General features: G+C 43.5%; 1 protein-coding gene and 1 pseudogene across 1 annotated transcript in view; one reads left to right on the top strand and one right to left on the bottom strand.

Annotated features, from left to right (window-relative positions):
- Ints8 (integrator complex subunit 8) overlaps nt 1–20,302 on the bottom strand; it is a 439,588-nt gene that overhangs the window by 76,356 nt on the left and 342,930 nt on the right. The gene's annotated exons all lie outside the window — the stretch shown is intronic.
- On the top strand, nt 7,931–9,307 carry LOC127232992 (reticulon-3-like; annotated as a pseudogene).

Genomic DNA, 20,302 nt, shown 5'->3' with positions numbered 1-20,302 from the left:
AAGTAATCAATAATAGCAGGACCAAGATCACAGAAGAACAGACCAAGGAACTGATCGAGATTGAGAGAAGTTAGGAAATACAATTACCATCGTGTGTCCCCACCATAGGTTCAGAAGTTGGAAGCTTGGGCAAACCTGCAGGGACAGAAAACTGGGGAAAGCTTTAAAGATGTGGCCTACCACTCAACAGGAAGGAAATCATTGCCTGGTACTAGAAACTCAGCCCTACCCCGGGTTACTGTGATCGTGGATCTTAGAAAAGGACATGGCAGCACCATTTTACTAGCACAATGTGACTCATAACTACATTCTAAATTTCATACCACAGACAAGCATGACTCTCATCTTGCATCAGTGAAGCTTCTCATCACAGCAGACAGAGAGAGCATTACATAATTCAGAGAGCGGTGGATCGTGTAGAGGCCAGCCCCAACAGATACATCTACCACACAACTCCTGTACTAAGGCTCATGAACAGCTAGGAATAGCAGAGTAGAAAAACTGTGAGACAATAGACCAGGAAGTCTGCTGTGAGGTTGTGTCTTAGAAAAAGTGACAAGGAAGGTGTGTCCAAGGTGCCTCATCAATGTGCCTGTCTGAACATTATCAAAAGATATGCTAACACATAAAGGGGAAATCTCAGAGGCCTCACCCCCAAGATAAAGAACTACAGGCAACTAATGACTTCTGAGAGAAGGTGACTTAGCTTCTTCCAGGGATGAGCCCCCTAGTTAGTTATCCAACATAAAGTCAGGCCTGAACTCATATACACCCAAGCCACACTATACAGACTCGGCAGGTTGTATTTATATGTTTGCAAATATATAGATATATATGTAACAATAATAATCAAAGAACAAGAGGCCATCAATTTGACAGGGAATGGAAGGATGGGAAAACTGAAAGGGAGAGATCATGAGAAAGAAAAGGGAGAGAAGCAATTTAATTATAGTTTAATCTTGAGTCGAAATGTAGGTCCAAGAGGAGTAAGACATCCAGACCCTCTCTCCAGTAAGATAAGACCATGTGGAAACACTTAGATTGATAGACGTGGGTTAATATTTAAGACAGAGCTAGCCAATAACAGACACTAGTAACAGGCCAACAGCTTTATACCTAATACAGTGTCTCTGTGTGTTATTTGGGGCTGGCGCAGCTGTGGGACCAGGCTGGCAGGAAAACTGCTCATAACAAAATGGTGCCTACAACGTGGGGCCCGAGAACTTTCTCTTAAAACTTACAAAAGCTTAAAAAGGGATTTTAGAAACAAAAGAACAGAGACAAGCAAGGCTTCTTGGTAGCAGCATTTTTCTCAGGTAGACTCTTCTGTTTTGCTAGAGACTTGCAAGGCTCCTTTAACGGAGGTTTCCTGACTCTGGAGTAAGTGGCAAAAAACTGCCAGGCTCTTTTAAGAGGCCCTGCTAACAACTGAATGGTGGGTAAGACAGCTGGCAATGGCAGTGACCGCATCTCCAAGCCGGCAGCATGCTGCTGGATGGCAGCGTAGACCAAGGCAGTGAGCACAGCTCTCAGGGCTGGCTGTAAATGTACCACTGCCATAATGGCAATGTTGTTGTTAGCGGATAAAAGACTCGTGGCCAGAAAAAGATAAAGATCTACAGTAAAGTCAGATTAAGATAAAGAAAAACGTCTAAAGGTTTACAGTGTGTTTAGAAATATACATAGGCTTGAGAGAGAAAAAAATAGGATAAAGTGTTTTTTTAAAAAATAGAAAGAGAGTAGCTGGGTGTGGTGGCACAGGCCTTTAATTCCAGCACTGGGGGGGGGGGGGCAGAGGCAAGGAGATCTCTGTGATTTCAAAGTGAACCTGGTTTACAGAATGAATTCCATTCACATCATGAGATAAGAGAGCAGGGAAGAGGCTTAGCCATTTATAACAACTCGCCTCTACAAGAATTTAATCAGGTCCCTTTCTGAAACATGAACACTAGGACTGTGTACCTCCCACTAGGCTCCAACACTTAAGCTCACATCCTATGCCTATCACATCACCACACTGAGGACCAGTCCTCCAACACATGCAAACAAGCAGCGTTCAAACCACAGCTCTGAGCACCATCCCTTTCGCTCAGAGACTCTCATATTCGGGAATCGGCTCACAAAAGGTGCTGCTCAGGGCATGTATCCAAAAGTCATGGGAATGTCTTCTATCCTTCATCTCCCTAATTCTTACTCACTTTTTTCTTTCATTCCTTCTCCCTCGCCCAGACCTACTTTTACTATTCACGTTCTAAACCGTTTTCTTCTGGAAAGAGCCTAATTTCATAATCCATCTTGAAGCTGGTAAGTAAATGATATATAATCTCAACAGAACCCTATGTGAATCTTACTAACTGGCCATTGTTATAGTGTCACAGATGTGGACACAGCTCTCCAGCTGGTGTCTATGTCTTTTCATGGATGTGTTTACAGACCCTGATGGTAACTCAGAGAGTCCACAAAAAAATTTTAACCAAAAAAAAAAATTAGAATAAAATTATCATTTCTTTGCCTTTATCCAAGTTCCTTGAAGACCGAATTTCTGTCCTGCCCAGTCCAGCAGTCCTTCAGTCCCAAATAATCACACAGAGGCTTCTATTAATTATAAACAGTTTAGCTGATGGCTTAGGCTTCTTACTGGCTAGCTATCTTTTAATTATTATCCCATTTCTATTAAACTGTGTATTGGCACAAGGTTGTAACATACCCATAATGCTCCAGCATGTTACTCCTTTGGCAGTTACATGGCGTCTCCCTGGTGACCCCTCTCTGTCTTCCTCTTGCCAGAGTTCTCCTAGTCTGTTAGACCCATCTATACTTCCTGCCTGGCTACTGGCCAATCAGCATTTATTCGTCAACCAATAAGAGAAACATATTCACAGCAAACAAAAGGACCTCCCTCATCAGTACCTCTTTAATTTCTGGCTTTAAAAGAATGGAAATACAGTTTACATTTCAGAGTTCTAGATAAACAAGGCATGACTCAGAAATGGCACAGGACTAGATGAAGATGGTAAGGAAGCCTGAGGATCTTTCTACGAGAAGCAAATGTTAGTAGAACGGACTAGATTAGAGTTGAGACGATAGATCCCAGGCTCCATCTTGATTTATGTTTTCGGGTCTCTGTCAATGCATCCTCTCTGTAAGTGCCCGAGCAGTACTGACTTCCTAACAAACCATCATCCACAGTCTGGAAGACTGAAAATAGCCCTGATGCCTGCCTACAGACAAATCAATCAAAGAAGGAACATCTAAAAAACCAAAACAGCACCATTCACAAGTTATAGTCAAACAAACAAAAAAAAATGAAGCCTGGATAATGACTCACTCATATGTATGAATATACACAAAAATATCTCTAGAAAGCTGAGGGAACAGAAAACTGGTGAAAGCCAGAATGAAGAGGGTGGTACACTGTCTATCACAAGCCTATTTGAACCTCTCCATATGCATTACATGAGAAGATTCTGGAGTTAAGAAACTGAGACAGCAAGATGGCTCAGTAAGTAAAGGTGCTTGCTGCCAAGCCTGATGAACTAAGTTAAAACCCTAGGACCCACATGGTAGAAGAAAACCAACTTCCAAAAGCTGTCCTTTGATTTAGACACACAGACACAGACAGACAGACAGACAGACAGACACACACACACACACACACACGCACACACACACTGGGTAAGGGGGTAACAAATGTAATAATAATTTTGCTTTAACCATTGATAACCTCAGCTTCAAATCTGCTTTGAGTTTTCATTTTTGTATCTACAGCCCTTTAAAAGTCTATCGTCGTTTTCCATTTATTTTTCACCTCAATTTCCTTTTCTTGACAAAGGAACTGTTTGTCCCTTCATGCTGATTTTATGATAGACTTGCTGCTGGTTTTAGGTTCACTTGTCTGACATTCAACAAAACCCCAGTCAGCAGGGAAGACAGTTGTCTCCTGATGCTTCAAAACACTCAGTTCCCATGTCCCTGGCTCCCTCCACATCCCTCAGGGGAAGGCTGCCAGATCCTTCCTTCAGTGCCAACCCAAATGTCACACACTGGGCCTAAGACGTATAGCTTTGTAACATGTTGTAGGAATGTAGCCACAATCCAAGCAGAAAATTCCTTCTTTCTTTAGCTAATCATATCCCAAAATGACAGCTCTTAAATTTATAATCTCTCAGCAAGTATCATTGTGTCTAAAATAGGTACATTTTAGCCCATACTTTGTGTTCCAATTATTTTTTTTTAATATGGATAAATCAAGACAGTGCTGGGAATCTCACCCTGCAGTGCCCCCTACTGGTTATTTTAAGAAGAGACTAAGAACAGCCAGCAGGATCTTTCTAAATGGTGCTGAGGGAATAATCCATGTGGCGAGGCATGCACATACACTTGCATGCCTTTCAAATTGAGCATCATTTTTTTATCTCTGTCATCCTATTATTAGCAAACAGAGAATGTGCTCAAGTCAGGTAGATGACAACCTAGTGGGCGTAGAAGAGGACCACTCTACAGACAAGCAGTATGCTTCAAGTCTTCTCAAGAGCTCCCAGGTCCTGACCCCAGCCCAGTTTCAGCAGGGGAGGTGCCATCTGTCTGCACTCAGAACAAAAACAAACTATGCTGAAATTCTATTCTTTGGGTCTTTAGTCCCCCTTATGAATTTTCCCCTTCTCAACATGTAAGCAACTATGGTGGGTACCTTCACCTTCATTGATTTGGAGGTTTAATATGATTTCCTTCAACTGACACCTTAGCTTGGGCCAACAGGGACTAAGAATTAAGGTTTCTGCCAGGGAATCTGGACATATACAAGGAGGCTCAGAGCCCAGGGTTCCGGATGTCCTGAAGCAATCTCTCCCCAGTCCAGCTTGCATGAGTCTAACCTGGCTGCAGTGAACCAGGATGTTCAGGGTTCTTCCTACCTACCTACCTACCTCAATGTCCTGGTCAGAGCCTAAAGCTGAGATGGCAATGTCAAGGGCATCTTTGCAGGATTTTCCAGGGCACAACCAAAAACTTGTTCTAATGGGAGCCTACTCCCAACTCCTGATAACTCCAAACAAAGGAGGACACCAGGACACAGGGGTTTAAAGAAAGCTGTGGGAGTCCCAGGCATCCTTTCACCAAAGACAGGAAAACTCACATTCTTGTGTCAATGAGACGTCAGAGAGAGTCTGTTGTTGGTTCCCTAGACACTGCAGATGACTCCAAGTACCAAAGATGAGAGGCTGGCTGGAAAAGCCTGGTAGCAAAGTGGGAAAACAGAGAACCGCCTCTCCGTTCAGGGTATGGTAAAGCAAAGACTTTCATATACCTGTGTCTGGGAAACCATAAACTGAGGAAGAAAGTAAGTTGGGGTTGCCTGGAGCAGATGCAATAGAGGGACAAGCTGATCCCATAACAAGGACAGGTTTCCAAGAGCCATAAACTAAGGAAAAAGGCAAAGATGCACAGTTTCAGCGGTCCCTGCCCATATCTGAGGTGCTACTGGTGGAACCTGCTAGAATAGGAGTCCCTGAAAACTCACTGGCTCTCTTGTCCCTGCTGAGAATAAACACCAGGCCCACAGCCTCTGACTCACCCAGTCTTCCCCACAGAAGTTTGAGACCAATCAAACAAAAGTGATAAAGTGCTGAGCCCTGAAAAGCCCTCTGGTTAACTCTTTAGAAAACGGGACTTAGAGAGAGTGACAACTAATATTCAAATAGTGCCCAACAAAACACATTCATACAAGCTGTTACTAAATTTAATTTCCATGATTACTCCCATTTCAAAGATGGGAAATTTTGAGATTCAGTACCCTACTTAAAGTCAAGAATGCTAGTCAGTGAATGTGAACCTAAACTATTGAAATCTAGGGAACTGTGGTGGTTTGGATAGGAATGGCCCCCATAGCCTCGGTGTTTGAATGTTTGGCCCATAGACAGTGACACTATTAGAAGGTGTGACCTTGTTGGAGGAAGTGTATCACTTTGGAGCGGGCTTTGAAGTCTTATATGCTCAAGCTACTCCCGGTGTGGCACACAGTCTCCTTCTGCTACCTGTAGATCAAGATGTAGAGCTCTCAGCTCCTTCTCCAGCACCATGTCGGCCTGTACACTGCCATGCTCCCCGCCATGACAACAATGGACTAATCCTCTGAAACTGTAAGCCAGTCCCAATTAAGTGTTTTCCTTTATAAGAGTTGTTGTGGTCATGGTGTTTCTTCACAGCAATAGAAACCCTAACTGAAACAGGTACTGTGATAAACACCATGACCAAAACCATTCATTACATCTTACAACTCCCAGGTCACAATCTATCACGAGAAAAGTTGAGCAGAAACTTTGAAGGGAAGCTGTTTACTGGCTTGCTCCCCCTGTCTGCCTCAGCCACCTTCTCATAAAGTTCAGGCCCCAGGGGGGCCTCCTCACAAACATGTCTGTATGAGTTTGGTGGAAGCAACCTCAATTGAGCTTCCGTCTCCCTAAGTGACTCCAGTTTTTGTCAAGTTGACAGAAACTAACCAGCACAACTTACCCTTTGTCAACTCGACATACCAAAATATCACTGTTAAACCATAACTCTTCTCGTTTATCCCAGAATTGTGTTAATATTGCAATATAAATCATAGTTCAACTTTGAACAATTCCACAGTATTTTAAAACTTCCAGCTACTTCAAGGTCCAAGTTCTCTTTAAAGCTCCAACATTACTTAACTGTGGGTTCCTGTAAAATAAAAAACAAGTTAAATAATTTCTTACTCCAAGAGGGAAGAACCAGGACACAGTTATAATCAGATCAAAGGAAGCAAAAAATCAACGGTATAAGTAGTTTAGTGTCAACATCTGGAATTACTCCTGATTTTCTGGGCTCTGATAGACTTGGATAGTACCACTTCTCCAGCTCTGACATCCATAGCGTGTGCGCGCACACACACACACACATACACACACACACACACACACACACTTTGTCTTCTAGACTAGGCCAGCTCCATGCCACCTCTGCTACTGTCCTTGGTAGTCATCCCAATATCATTGCATTTCTGACATGCTCAGGTCTCCACTGAAACAGAAGCTACAACCTCACCAATGGCCTCCTGAACTCTTCAGGAGCACCAGGGTACCAAGCCTCAGCTCCTCTTGGTGACTCCTTCAACCCTGCAGTGCCCATGCTACCAAAATCAGTACCACATGGGAAAACTCTTACACATAGCCAAGTTTGTATGCCAGCTAGAGATGCAGCCTCTGGACCACAGTGTCTATGTGATAACACTGAGACAAAGCTGTTTTGCCTCAATGATGCTGGCATCTTATCACAGTTGATTTTTCAGCCCCAGATAACTAGCATCATTGTCCTGTAAAGCAATGCTTTTATTTCCACAGATACTTTTGTTTCCCTCTGAAACTTCACAAGCCCAGCTTCCATAGTCTGTATGTCTCTCAATGCTTTTGCTTCCAAGATCTCACAGAACAGCCCATGGATTTTCCAGCCCAACTTTCCAAATACTGCCACAATCCTTGCAAAAATTACATGATCGGCTCTCTCTCACAGAAATAGGCTACTGTCTATTGCCCTAATAAAGCATGATCATAACCAATTTGGGAGGAAAGGGTTTATTCGGCTTAGCAGTTACAGTCCATTATCCAGGAAAGCTAAGTAAGGAACTCACAGTGGGAACCTAACAGCAGGAACTGAAGCAGAAGCCCGAAGCAATGTTGATTACTGGCTCACTTCCCCTGGCTTACTCAGCTACCTTCATGAACAGCCTAGGCCCACCTGACTAGATGGAACACTGCCTATAATGGCCGCACCTTCCTACCTCAATTGTCAACCAAGAAAATGCCCCCGCAGACACACCCATGGACCAATTCCATGAACACAATTAAATCCTCTACTGAGGTTCCCTCTTCCCAGCGGACTCTCATTTGTATCAAGTTGGCAAAAACTAACCAGCATGGGTACCAATTCTGGAAATCACTTATAAAACTCACTGTGATGGTTATTCTTGGTTGTTACCTTGACTGTATCTGGTGTCGCAGGTCACCCTACTCGGACACCCCTTGTGGAGGGGATGAGAATACACAGCACTGACTCAGGCACTGGGAGTCAGTGAGTAGCAGAGCGTGCTGTGGACTCCTTTATTAAGGAAGTTAGACCTGCCTTATACCCCTCCCAAGGTCCCACTGACCTTTTTTATTTAAAAGGTTTTTTTTTTTTTTTACTTTCCATACTAGCCACAATACCCCCTCCCTCCTACCTCTTAACCCCAAACCCCCATCCACTCTTCAATAAGGGTAAGGCCTCCCATGAGGAGTCCAAAAAAGGCTGGCATATCAACTTGAGGCAGGGCCAAACCCCTCCCCCCTCCATCTTTGTTTTGGGTTTGTTTTATGTTTTGTTTTTGTTTGTTTGTTTGTAGGGTAATAGTAGGCTGCTATTTAGTAAGGTTCTTGAGACCATAAAAGGAAGATACATACTAAATCGCACAGATTATCCCTACACCCAATAAGAGTTACACTGCTGAGAAATTATACAATAAATTGGGAAACCTGTATGACAGACTCTTATCCCTCTAAGAAATGCATTAGCCTTCTGCCCTGCCTTAGTAGCAGACCCAAAATGAGAAATAAGCCAGTTCCCGTAACTTCTCTTAGTCCCAAATTGTAAGTGGCTAGCTTGGTGGTCAAAGAAAAGACAGATAGCAATGCCAAGTCTGTCCTTCAAATTTAAAAAAGTCGCTCTTTTCCACTGGGAAGCTAATGAGTAGGCAATCGATTCTCTGACAAGATATGAAGATGCCCGGGTTTGTCTTTGGCACCATGCTGGTCATGCGGCTCTAGCTGGCAGCTTTCGGTGTCATCAGTGTGGTCTCTTACCTCATCCTGGCTCTCCTCTCCATCACCATCAGCTTCAGAGTCTATAGGTCTGTCATTCAAGCTGTGCAGAAGTCAGAAGAAGGCCATCCATTCAAGGCCTACCTAGATGTGGACATTACCCTGTCCTCAGAAGCTTTCCATAACTACGCGAATGCTGCAAAGGTGCATGTCAACAGAGCCTTCAAACTCATGATCCGTCTCTTTCTGGTATAAAGATCTGGTTGACTCCTTGAAGCTGGCTGTCTTCTTGTGGCTGACTGATGACCTATGTTGGTGCTGTATTTGATGGAATCCCCCTTCTGATTCTTGCCGAGCTGCTTGTTTCCAGTATCTCAATTGTCTAGGAGAAGTATAAGATGCAGATTGATCATTATGTTGAGATTGCCTGGGATCAGACCAAGTCAATTGTTGAAAAGATCCAAGCAAAGCTTCCCGGATTCGGAAGAAAAAAATAAAATAAACACAGAATAAGCATATGGAAGCCAGAAGTGCAAGTTACTAAAGCGCCATTTACTACTTATAACATCGTCACTTGTACCATGAAGGATTTGCTCAGTGTCAGCCTGAGCCTGGTTCCAAGTTGTTCACTTTAATTTGGTGTTCTCTCTCCTCCTTTCCCTTTCCCCTCAGTACCAAGCACAAGACATATTAGACAAAAAAAAAAAAGAACTGATGTCTTAGAACCCAAAAGGAGTAAGCTAAATTCATAGAATTAATCAGACCATAACAGTGGTGGAGCTTTTACAATGAAAGGAGAGAAAGAAGAGAGAAATGTCTCTAGGATCCACTACCCAGTTTCAAGGACTCGTATGCAGTTCCCATTTATGTTTCTGCCCTTATTTTTAAGTTGGGAAATAATGTGAACTTATGACTTGTCTGGGGCAGGAGTGGGATTCCTTCCGTTGGGTTTGTGTGGTCCTCCAGCCCCACCTTCCTGCTTTACACCCCAGCTGCCACGCCTACTGTTCTTCTTAATGAAAGGCCTGTCAACTCTAAATAACTTACAGGTGACAGAGCTAATTCCCTTTTCCCAGAATGCCATCGGAGAAGTACAGAGGGCGCAGAGTGGGTGGAGCAGCCAGCAGTCATCCTCCGGCTGTTCTGGGGGGGCGGGGGGCTCTGCTGGCTGAGAGGGCTGTGTCCAAGCCACTGGCGTGGGATACCCATGTGAGTGCTGGTTTGAGAAATCATTCCAGAATGTGCTTCTCCCTCTTTTCCCTGCCCACCTTACCTCGTCTAATAAATATGGTTGTGCTTTTCTTATTATGAAATAAATATCTGTAACTGCCGTACACTGCTATAAAGTTAAGAAAAATAATCTGCATGAGGGCTCCCAGCCATTGAGTTATTGTAATCCTATCTTAGTCTGTGGGGAGTGAGGTACAGGAACACAGACACCTTCCTTGTGTCTGTCTTCCCTGCTGCTTCCACAAGTTCAGCCTCAGGACTGAAGGCCCGCTGGCTGCAGGTCACGTGTCTGCAGGTCACGTGTCTGCAGGTCACGTGTCTGCAGGTCACGTGTCTGCAGGTCACGTGTCTGCAGTCCGGAGGCCTCAGTTAACGAGGGGAAGGTGACTGAGTGTTGTTCTGAGGAGATGTCCGTTTTCAGACACATTTATGACATAGATCCTACCATGGTCCACGGTGCTCATTTGGAGAGTATTTTCCAGAAGTTTTAGGTTGTGGGTGGCCAGGCGGGACCAGGAGATGTTGATAGACAACAGAATAATTTATGATTGACTGGGGCTCTTGATTTCTATTTGAGACCTTGCATTGCTCCTTCAGCGTGGAAATCCAGTCAGCCCGTAACCTGGCATCCAAGAGCTCCTTTAGTTCTCAGCCTACCTATGGTGAGGAAAAGCTGGGGCCTCAAAGATTATTGTCTTCAATGGTCATAAAGTTCTGTGACTGGAAAAGCAGGAATGGAATCTCTTTCGCCTCCTTTTGGAAAATGACAAGGATTTTGATAGGTAAAATGCCTTACTTCATTTTCTTAGTTTCTTTGCTCTTACTCATTTTGAATTGTTGGTTTCCATGGTAGAAAACACTCCATCGCCATCCTGGTCTTTGGGGCCTCCCAACAAGGGACCCCATTCTGCACTGGAAGCCTCCACACCTTGCTCTTTTCTTTTTTGTTGTTGTGCTAAAATAATTGGAAAGATTTTTGTGCCATACAGTATTTTTTTTTAAGAAAAATCTATAGATGAAAAAGTTACTAAATCGTGTACGTGTCTGTGTGTGCAACATAAAAATACAATAGCCTCGAGGAGTTCTTTTGCTCCCTGTAAAACTTCAAGTTGATGTATTAATTATAAATAAAGAACACAGTCTCAAAAGAAAAATTTTTAAGTCTGTCATGTGACTGATGGCAGGGAAACAAGGTAGTAAGCAGACACACTTTTGGTGGCATCATTTCACACATGCAGTAAAAGCAGCTGCTGGGACTGGAGAAAATGGGCACCCTTGACTTCTTTCAGATTTGAGAGCAAATCCTCTCAGTTTTTCCCCATTTAGCATAATGTCGCCTATACACCTCTCATATATAACCATTATTACATTGGTGTGTTGGGGAGCTTTTATATCAACTTGACACAAACTATAGTCATTTAGGAAGAGGGAACTTCAGCTGAGGAAAAGTGTCTCCACAAGACTGGCCTGTGAGCAAATCTGTGGTGCATGTTATTGATTGATGATTGATGTGGATGGTGCTCCCCCGATGGGTGGTGCTCCCCCCTGATGGGTGGTGCTCCCCCCTGATGGGTGGTGCTCCCCCTGATGGGTGGTGCTCCCCCTGATGGGTGATGCTCCCCCTGATGGGTGGTGCTCCCCCTGATGGGTGGTGCTCCCCCTGATGGGTGGTGCTCCCCCTGATGGGTGGTATAAGAAAGCAGGCTGGGTAAGCCATGCAAGTAAGCTAGTAATCAGGGATCCTCCACGGCCTCTGCTTCAGTTCCTGCATTCAGCCTTCTTTATTTCTATTCCCTTGATAGACTGTCTTCTACCCTTTGACTCAGCCTGGGGATGTCTCATGAAATGTGTTTCTTGAAGACAACGAAATGTTGAATCTAGTTTTTTAGTCCCGTTTGTCCCACTTTGTTTCTTTATTGGTGGTTGAGACAATGCACATTTAAGTTTACTATAGAGTTGTTTTCTAATTCCTGCAGATTGGGGGGGGGGTCTGCTTTGTTGGGTTGTTGTTTATTCTTTACTTTCTCCCCTATAACAATCAAGTTTACTGTATTGGCTATAGTGAGTTCCTTCCATGTTCTCCTTTTTTTTTAACTTTTCCTCCTCTGAAATATCTTTCTTGTACTTTATAATGGAAACATTCTCTTGTCTGTGTAGTAGTCTTTTTAAGTGTTTTCTGTAGTGCTGGCATGACAATCATGGACTGCCTTGGTTGTAGTGACAAAAAAAAAAAGTGTATTTCACCCTCAATTTTAAAAGATGGGTTTGGTGTATATAGCACATGTGGGTGGGATTTATCTGTTTTCAGGGCTTGAAATATGTAATTCCATCCTTTCCTCTCTTTGAGAGTTGGTGCCTTCATATGTGAGTTGGTGGTTTCTTCCTATAGTTTTCCATAGGTTTTTTTTTTTTTTTTTTTTTTTTTTTTTGCTTTGTATTTATGACATCTCAACTGTAATGCACTGTGGAGAGCTTCGCCTCTAGTTTCTCAAAGCCTTTTGTGTTTGAAGGTGTATTTCTTTCTCTAGAGTTGGGAAATTTAAGGAATATCTGTGCCTTTAGAGTTCATCTCAGCTCCTTCTATCCTGTGGGTTCTTAGGTTTGGCCTCTTGATCTTGGGTATTGTTATCATGTTTGGTGTTCTCATCAGTTTTAATTGTCAAGTTGACACAATCTAGACTCCTGGGAAGAGTCTCACTGGGCTATAGCATGACTTTGTTCATTGAGGTAGGAGAAACTGCCCATTGTGGCAGTGCCATTCCCTAACTAGGCAATTGAGGAGAGGCAGGCATTTGCTCCTCTGATTTTGACTGTGGGTGAGATGTGACCACCTGATTAAAATGCAGCTGAGACTTCACCAGTCGTGTTAGTTAGGGTTTCTATTGCTGTGAATAGACGTCATGACCACGGCAACTATTATAAAGAAAAACATTCCATTGGGAGTAGCTTACGGTTCAGGGGCTTAGTCCATCCCCATCATGGTGGGGAGCATGCGGACAGGCATGGTGCTGGAGATGGAGCTGAGAGTTCTATATCTTATTCTACAGTCAACAGGAAGTGAACTGCATGTACCACAGTGGGCATAGCTTGAGCACAGGAGACTTCAAAGCCTGCCCCCAGTGGCACACTTCCAGTAAGATCACACCTACTCCAACAAAGCCACATCTCCAAATAGTGTCACTCCCTTCAGGGGCCATTTTCTTCAAACCCCACACCACTACACAGATGGGCTATACCCTGGAATTGTGAGCCAAATGAACCCTTCACCCTGAAGCTGCTTTTCTCAAGTACTTCATCACAACAGGAAATGAAACTAAGACAGGTGATCCTCTCCCCCTTATTGATATTTGAGTGTATTTTTTCATCAACCTCATTCTCTGTTGCTGATATTTTTTTCTTCTGTTTGATTGAATCTATTGGTGATGCACTCCACTGTACTTTTTATTTTATTCATTGAGTGTTCACTTCCAATATTTCTGCTTGTCTGTTCAACCTCCCTGACTTTTTCACTCATTTTGCTGACTTTTCCCTCTACAGTATGGACTGAATTATGTCCTCTTTCAGACCATTGATCTTTCTATTAGAGGGGGGGAAACGACTTGCGGCATTTTACCCATTTTGGAGTCTCTGGGCTCTGGTGCTGAGTGGCAATGTTTGATCCTTTGGAAGAGTCATGTGCTTTGCTCTTGCGTGTCTGTGTTCCCACGTGTGGTCGGGGCTGTCTCTGAACTTGCGGACAGGTCTTACTGAGCAGCCTACTCTTCAAGGCTCAATCCCCAGTACCACTTGGTTTGGAGGAAACAAATCACTCCAGCAGCAACACTGTCAAATCATCCAAGATGAAATCCATTACAGCCCACTGTGACACTACTGATGACCACAGAGATGAAGAGAGTAACCACTGTAGACTGCTGCCCATGCAGACGGCAGTGTGTGGGTAAGAGCTGAAACATCAACCACGTGAGGGAAGGAAGGGGGAGAAAAGAGAAGAAAGCGGAGACAAATAGACTAAGAGGAGAGGGGGTAGAGAAGAATATTATGGAAGGGAGGAGAGCAAGAGAAAAGGAATAAACAGAAAAAGGAGACATTGTAAGCATTGCCGCTCTGCTGGAAAGGTTTCCTGGCAGCTGGAAGCCAAGGAATACCACACAGCCACACTACACAGCAAACCTCATCCAAGAGATGTATTGGGAGGGAAAACAAAAAACAAAAAACAAAAAACAAAACCGGATTGTGGCTGCCTCTGTTGAAGCGAAAAATAGCCGCAAACTGAACAGGGGCTTATATAGAGTTCCTTGCAAAGGGAGTGGAATTTTTGAGGGTGGAGCTTTCCACGGTGGAATGGGTGGGATTTTGTGACCAGAGACTGGGTAGAATGGGGACAGGGTCCAGCAGATAGGGCAGTTAAGAGTGTTCTGTGGGTGGAATCTGACAGTTAGAGGTCCTGGGGAAGGGGTCTGGCAATTCCTGTGGCATGTGGCTGGAGGGGCTTACAAACACTCCACAGAGTAAAAAGAAAACTTACAGGATGGATGGGAGAACATAATTTGTGAAATATTTATGTAACATGAAGAAATCTCTAAAACATATAAGCAACTCTTACAAGTTCTAGGGGTTGAGAGATGGCTCTGTCAGTAAAAACACCTGCTGTGCAAGACAGAGAGGGCAGGGGACTCAGGGATGTCCCCGCACCAGTGTAGCCAGTCAGAGCAGCTTGCTTCTGTAATAGCTGTTCTCAGAAAGCAGACACAGGAGGGTTCCGGGGCTTCCTGGCTAGCAACTCTTTGACCCCAACATGGATGGCAGTGGCGTTTTCTCTATTATCCTGAATGTGGCTTTCTGGGGAGGGGAGCACCGTAAAGACAGAGTATCTCTGTGTCATTGCTCTAGAAAATCTCCACAAATCTCCTCACAGCTCTAAAAGACAGGCCATACTGAACTGGCCAAAGAGAAGGGTCCCACCCAGATGGGAGCTACAGAGCACTTCCCCATTTCACTTCCAGTGATGCAAACACTGACGGATGTCATACAGCAATGAGGAAGCAGGCCAGGGATCCTGATGCAGCCCATGTATGCCACATATGGAACACGTTACTGAAGAAAGTGCTTCTGGCAGGGTTTGTTAAAGCTGAGTTGGGGGCAGCTCAGAAAAGATTGAGGGTGTGGTGGACAAAGAATAGCAAAACAGGATTAAGATAAAACAAAGCAGAAGAGAAATACTGGGCCTGGTAAACTTTCACCTCCCCTAAAATGATTGATGGACTTATAAAGAGCTCTTCTGGCCTTGATCTCTAGGAGTGAGGTTGCTGGTGAACCTGCATGAATCCATCATTTCTGCGGCATCCTGAGCAAAGCTGCTGTCTGTCATGGGTAGAGGCAATACTGATATTCACTGGCAATGCCGATGAGATCTGGTATTTAGGTGGGGCAAACCACAAACTCTTATTTGACAGTGCACTGAAGGAAAGGGAGAGGAACAGAAAGGGAAGAAGAAGGGAGAGAGAAATACAAGGGCAGAGCTCTGGTCTTTTATATTTAGTCCAGAGAAAATTAACCACTGTGCTTCATCATGGCTTGGTATCAGAAGTCAAAGGAGAGTCAACTATGACTGAAAGCCCTATGAGAATTAAGTGGGATCAAACTGATATATTTCATAACCATTTGGGCTAGAAAGGGTTGAGCCATAAAACCTAGAAACAGCTTGTCAAGCCCATGTTGGCATATCTACTGGTCCTGGGGAAGGCAGCTGCTAGGATCGTCCAGGAGATGAAGTGTAAAGCCCTGTGTTGTGGAACAAGACTTTGCCTGGGGAAATGAAAAATCATATCTATTCACCCTAGATCGGGAACCCACAATCGAACAAAGTATGAATACCACTAAAGCCCAATTTGGTGAACCATAATTTTCAATATAGGTTAGGGAATACTTATAGGAGCAGAAATGACTCAAAGACCACTGCATCTCCAAAGTGCATGCCACTTTGTGATAGCTCACAAAAGCTAAGATTACTGGAGAACACTGCACAGTCTGCAGGCAGCTCTACAGGTTGGAGGGTGTCCTTTCCAAGTGACTCGGTTAGTCTAACCCTCTTCCAGGTAGTTAGGCTGGTCTCTGCTTCTTCCAGGCAACTGGTCTGGACTCAGAATCTTCTCTGCACCATAGCTTGTCTGAGAGTGAGTCTTGGAAGTCTTTATCGGTTACTCTTGGGAAGGAGGGGCCTAGTGACCCTCAGTCTCAGGGACTTTCTGATACTATTTTAGGTTGTTTGCTTTCTGTCTTAAGGAACTTCCCTGCAGGGTAGAAGGTCTCAATCTCAGAGGAACCTACAACAGAGCACCATGACATGTTACTGCATTGTAGGCAGTGGGAGAGAAAGTCAAAGAACTGTAGGCTTGCCAAGTGCAAGGTCCAAAGAGACAGCCCATGGTTAACCAGGAAGATTTGCCAAGAATTTGAGTTCCATGGAGGGATTATAAAATTGAATTATTTGGGTATTCCTCTGACTCTTTAGAAATAAAGTAATATAACATGGGTTAAAATAGAATGTATACTCACTGTTAGAAGGTATAAGATAGATATTCTAGTTTACACTTCTGTACAAAAGTTAAGTTTTATTTTATTGAGCTTTTAATTTGGATTGGATATACATGTGTGCTGGCTCATTATATAAAATATACATTTTCTTCATTTGTTTCTTTGTAGCAAGGTCTCACCACATAACACAGACTAGCCCCAATCTTGTGATCCTCCTACCTCAGCCTCCCAAGTGCTGAAATTGCAGCCATATGCCACAACCTCTGTTTAAAATAGTCATTTCAACCATAACTCAAAAGAATAAAAAAAAAAATAGGGTCAGGAGATGGCTCATGGAGTAAAAGTTCTTGCCCTACAAGCCTGATTGACCTGAGTTCAATTCCAGGACACCAGTAGAAGGAAAGAATCAACTCCTGAAAGTTGTCCTCTGACATGCATGTACACCCACACACCCACACACCCACACACCCACACACCCACACACCCCCCACACACACACACACAAATAACAATTTAATTTTTAAAACAGGGTTATTAGCAAAATACCAAAATAAATAAATAATATCCCAGAGCATCTGAATTCACAGTGCAAACACTGAGACCTTTTGCCCCACGTTGTAGGAGAAAGTGGATGGGAAAGAATACAGAAAGGAGATCTGCAGATAATGCCATTTCACTACTCGTCTTGGACTGGAACTACCTCCACAGTCAGCAACAGATCTGTAATTAGAACTCTCCACTCTGCTACCACCCAACAGTGAGGGCTTGGATAACTACTACCCTTCATGACCCTTGGCTTTTCCTTTGTCAATTAGCATCATCTATTTGGAGTGGACACTGTTCCCAATATCCATTCTCCTTTGCTTCTTCCCTAAGTGCAAATTTTGTTCATTCATCCACTCACACCCAGATGACTTAGTGAAAACTACTCCTGTCGGGTTATGCCAACCACTATATCCTCACTCTTCCGTGCCAGTAATTGAGTCAGTAACCACCCAGTTTCTGTGGGTTATTTCCTATGGGAGGGATAAGATACTTAGCCAGGGGAGACCTTTTCTTCTGCATATGGGTGAGACATTTTAATTATTGTAAACTGAGTATGAATAATGAGGTGGATAGCCCCAATTGCTACTGACATGAGGGAGAGTAGCCTTAGATGCTTAGATGGAGTTGATGCTATTGATGACCAGGTGTAAAGAATTACCTGCATGCTCCTCAATCTGTTAACAGTCCTGAGACTCCTACACATCTGGATTAGAACTGAGACCATTGTGACTTACTTTATTGTTTAACAATGTTTGAATCGGGCTTCCTATTGCTTACACCCGACTAAATGACTGTGCAGCAAGGCCAAGATCAGGATCAAACTAGATAACATACTGGAAAACATTTTATAAACTATAGACAAAGCAAATGCATAAAGTTTCAACTAATTACAGAAAGAGATTTTTAGTAACCATCCTTAAGTGTTGTAAGCTTCGTCTTCTCTGTGTTGGGATAACCTAATTCTCTCTCTTGGCCTCTGAGATAGGCAGAGATATGAATTCATGTAACATTTAAAGCAATATCAACACTTAATAAATGCAAATTATGTTGTGTTAACTAACAAATTGCCACCAGATGTTCTTAAGGCTTTAGAATCTTCAGGCAAAACTGGTCACATACAGTAATAGTTTAACTATTATGTCATCCATTTCTGTAATCCTGAGTATCTGTCTTGCGGTTGAAGTCTCATTAGACTTTTGCTGCCCTGTTTAAGATTGAGTGCTTAATATGTGGTCCTTAAAGGCAGTCTTGGAAAAGAACCAGCATCCAGCTTCTCCATACATCATTATCTTGATTTATGTTATTCAAAGGACAAAGTTCAACATCCAGAAACAAGGTGTCAAAAAATAAAAAAGTGTCTGCAAATGACAGCAAATGCAGGAAATAGAAGGCCTTATCCCCTGCAAGTGGGTACGTGAGCTGGAGCACCCATGATGGAAATCAGTATGGAGCCTTTTCAAAAGACTGAAGACAGAACTGCCTTATAACCTATGCCACTCTTCCAGAACCTACCAGACAGATGCTTGCACATTCATATTGACTGATGCTCTGTCCATAATAGCAAGCAAATAGGATCAACAGATGGATGGGTAATTAAAGTGTGATACTTACATACAAATATATACAAATCGTCAGGAAAATGCATGAAACTAGGAAGCATTGTCTTAAGTGAGGCAACCCAGGCTCAGAAAAACAAGTACTGTATGCTTTCCCTCATAGGTGGGCCCTAGCTTCTAACTGTAAAGTACGAACATCTAGGTAGGAGCAAAAGTGTGTACAATCCCGGGACCCGGGAAAGGAGGCATGAGACGGGGAGGGAGGGAATGGAGTGCTGTGGGAGGCACTGGGACCCGTGTGGTGTGACAACAGAGCACAGCGTGGAAGGGGGCAAAAAGAGGAGGAAGGGGAACTGATCAAAACAAAGTCTGAAAATGCTATAAGGAAACCTTTGTAGGCTAATTAAAATAAACGTTTTTATTTTATTTATTTATAAATGTGGCCCACTGGGTAAAGCAAATCCACAGAATGTGGATTTCTATCCCTCCCTCAACACTGAGAGTGTGGGGACGGGTGGATCCTGGGAGCTCACCGACCACAGCCTGGCCCCAGACTTCTCTCAAGAAACAAGATGAAAAGGCAGAGGCATGGACTCCAGCCTCCATATGCTCATGCACAGGTAAAGACATCCATGCACACATGTGTATACATATGATTACACCACACATGTAACATTAACAATTCTTTAGATATTAAAGAACCTTCTTTAAAGATACAGAGACATGAACCCTAGAAGTCCTAACTTCATAATTTTGGGGTTCTGCTTACAAAGTACATCATTCATCATACCATTTTTCTCTCTTTTTTTATTTTCTCTGAAGATCTTTGTCTATACTAACTTTAATAATCTTAATGTTTTAAAAATAGTCTTTTGACTTACAGAGATTTAAAAGCCACATTCACAAAGGATACTGAAAAGATCTGTTGGTAACCAGATGTGCTTCAGATGAACTGAAGCACTGTTTTAAAGAATCAGAGTGTGCTCGCACACAGACACATATGCATGGGCTCGGAAGATGACAGGCATAGCACTAATGTACTGATACAAAACCAATAGCAAGAGGGTCAGCACATAGGTAGTTTACATGTGCATAAAGGCTCTGATTAGCATAAAATGATTTTCTAGAAGAACTTAGGATAACTGCAATGAGGGCTCTGAGAGGATGGCTAAGTAGGAAGTACCAGTAAACTGCCCCACACACCCCGATGACACATGCATTGGAAGAACTGATGTAAACACTAAGAATTCTGGCATCAGTTGGATTCTGGAAACTTCCATGCGAAGGTTTAGATTTAGACAGTGAAGCAGAGTAATGGGACGAGCCCATGCTCAAATCCAGGAGGGCACTAGACCCTTCCAGAGAAAGGGAGTAGAGGAGTTTTGGGACTCAGGGAAGTGTGGTTCATACAGCCACACTTCCCATGTGCATGGAGAACATACTGTGTGCCCTCCCACGGACCCATGCTGTGCTGTGCTGTGCAGTGTGTGGATGCTTTCTGTGACTCAAGCTCCATGCAACACCAGCTACCTCCTCTCTGTTCTCAGCAGGGCTCCCTGTAGGCCCTCTGACTCGTCCACTACTCCTTCACTGTTAGATTTAACTATTCTCCCTAGGGCACAAGCA

Source organism: Phodopus roborovskii, unplaced genomic scaffold (assembly GCF_943737965.1).
Source record: "Phodopus roborovskii unplaced genomic scaffold, PHOROB, whole genome shotgun sequence".
Taxonomy (NCBI): domain Eukaryota; kingdom Metazoa; phylum Chordata; class Mammalia; order Rodentia; family Cricetidae; genus Phodopus; species Phodopus roborovskii.
Note: the sequence above shows the minus strand (reverse complement) of the source record. Positions and strands in the feature narration are given on the sequence as shown.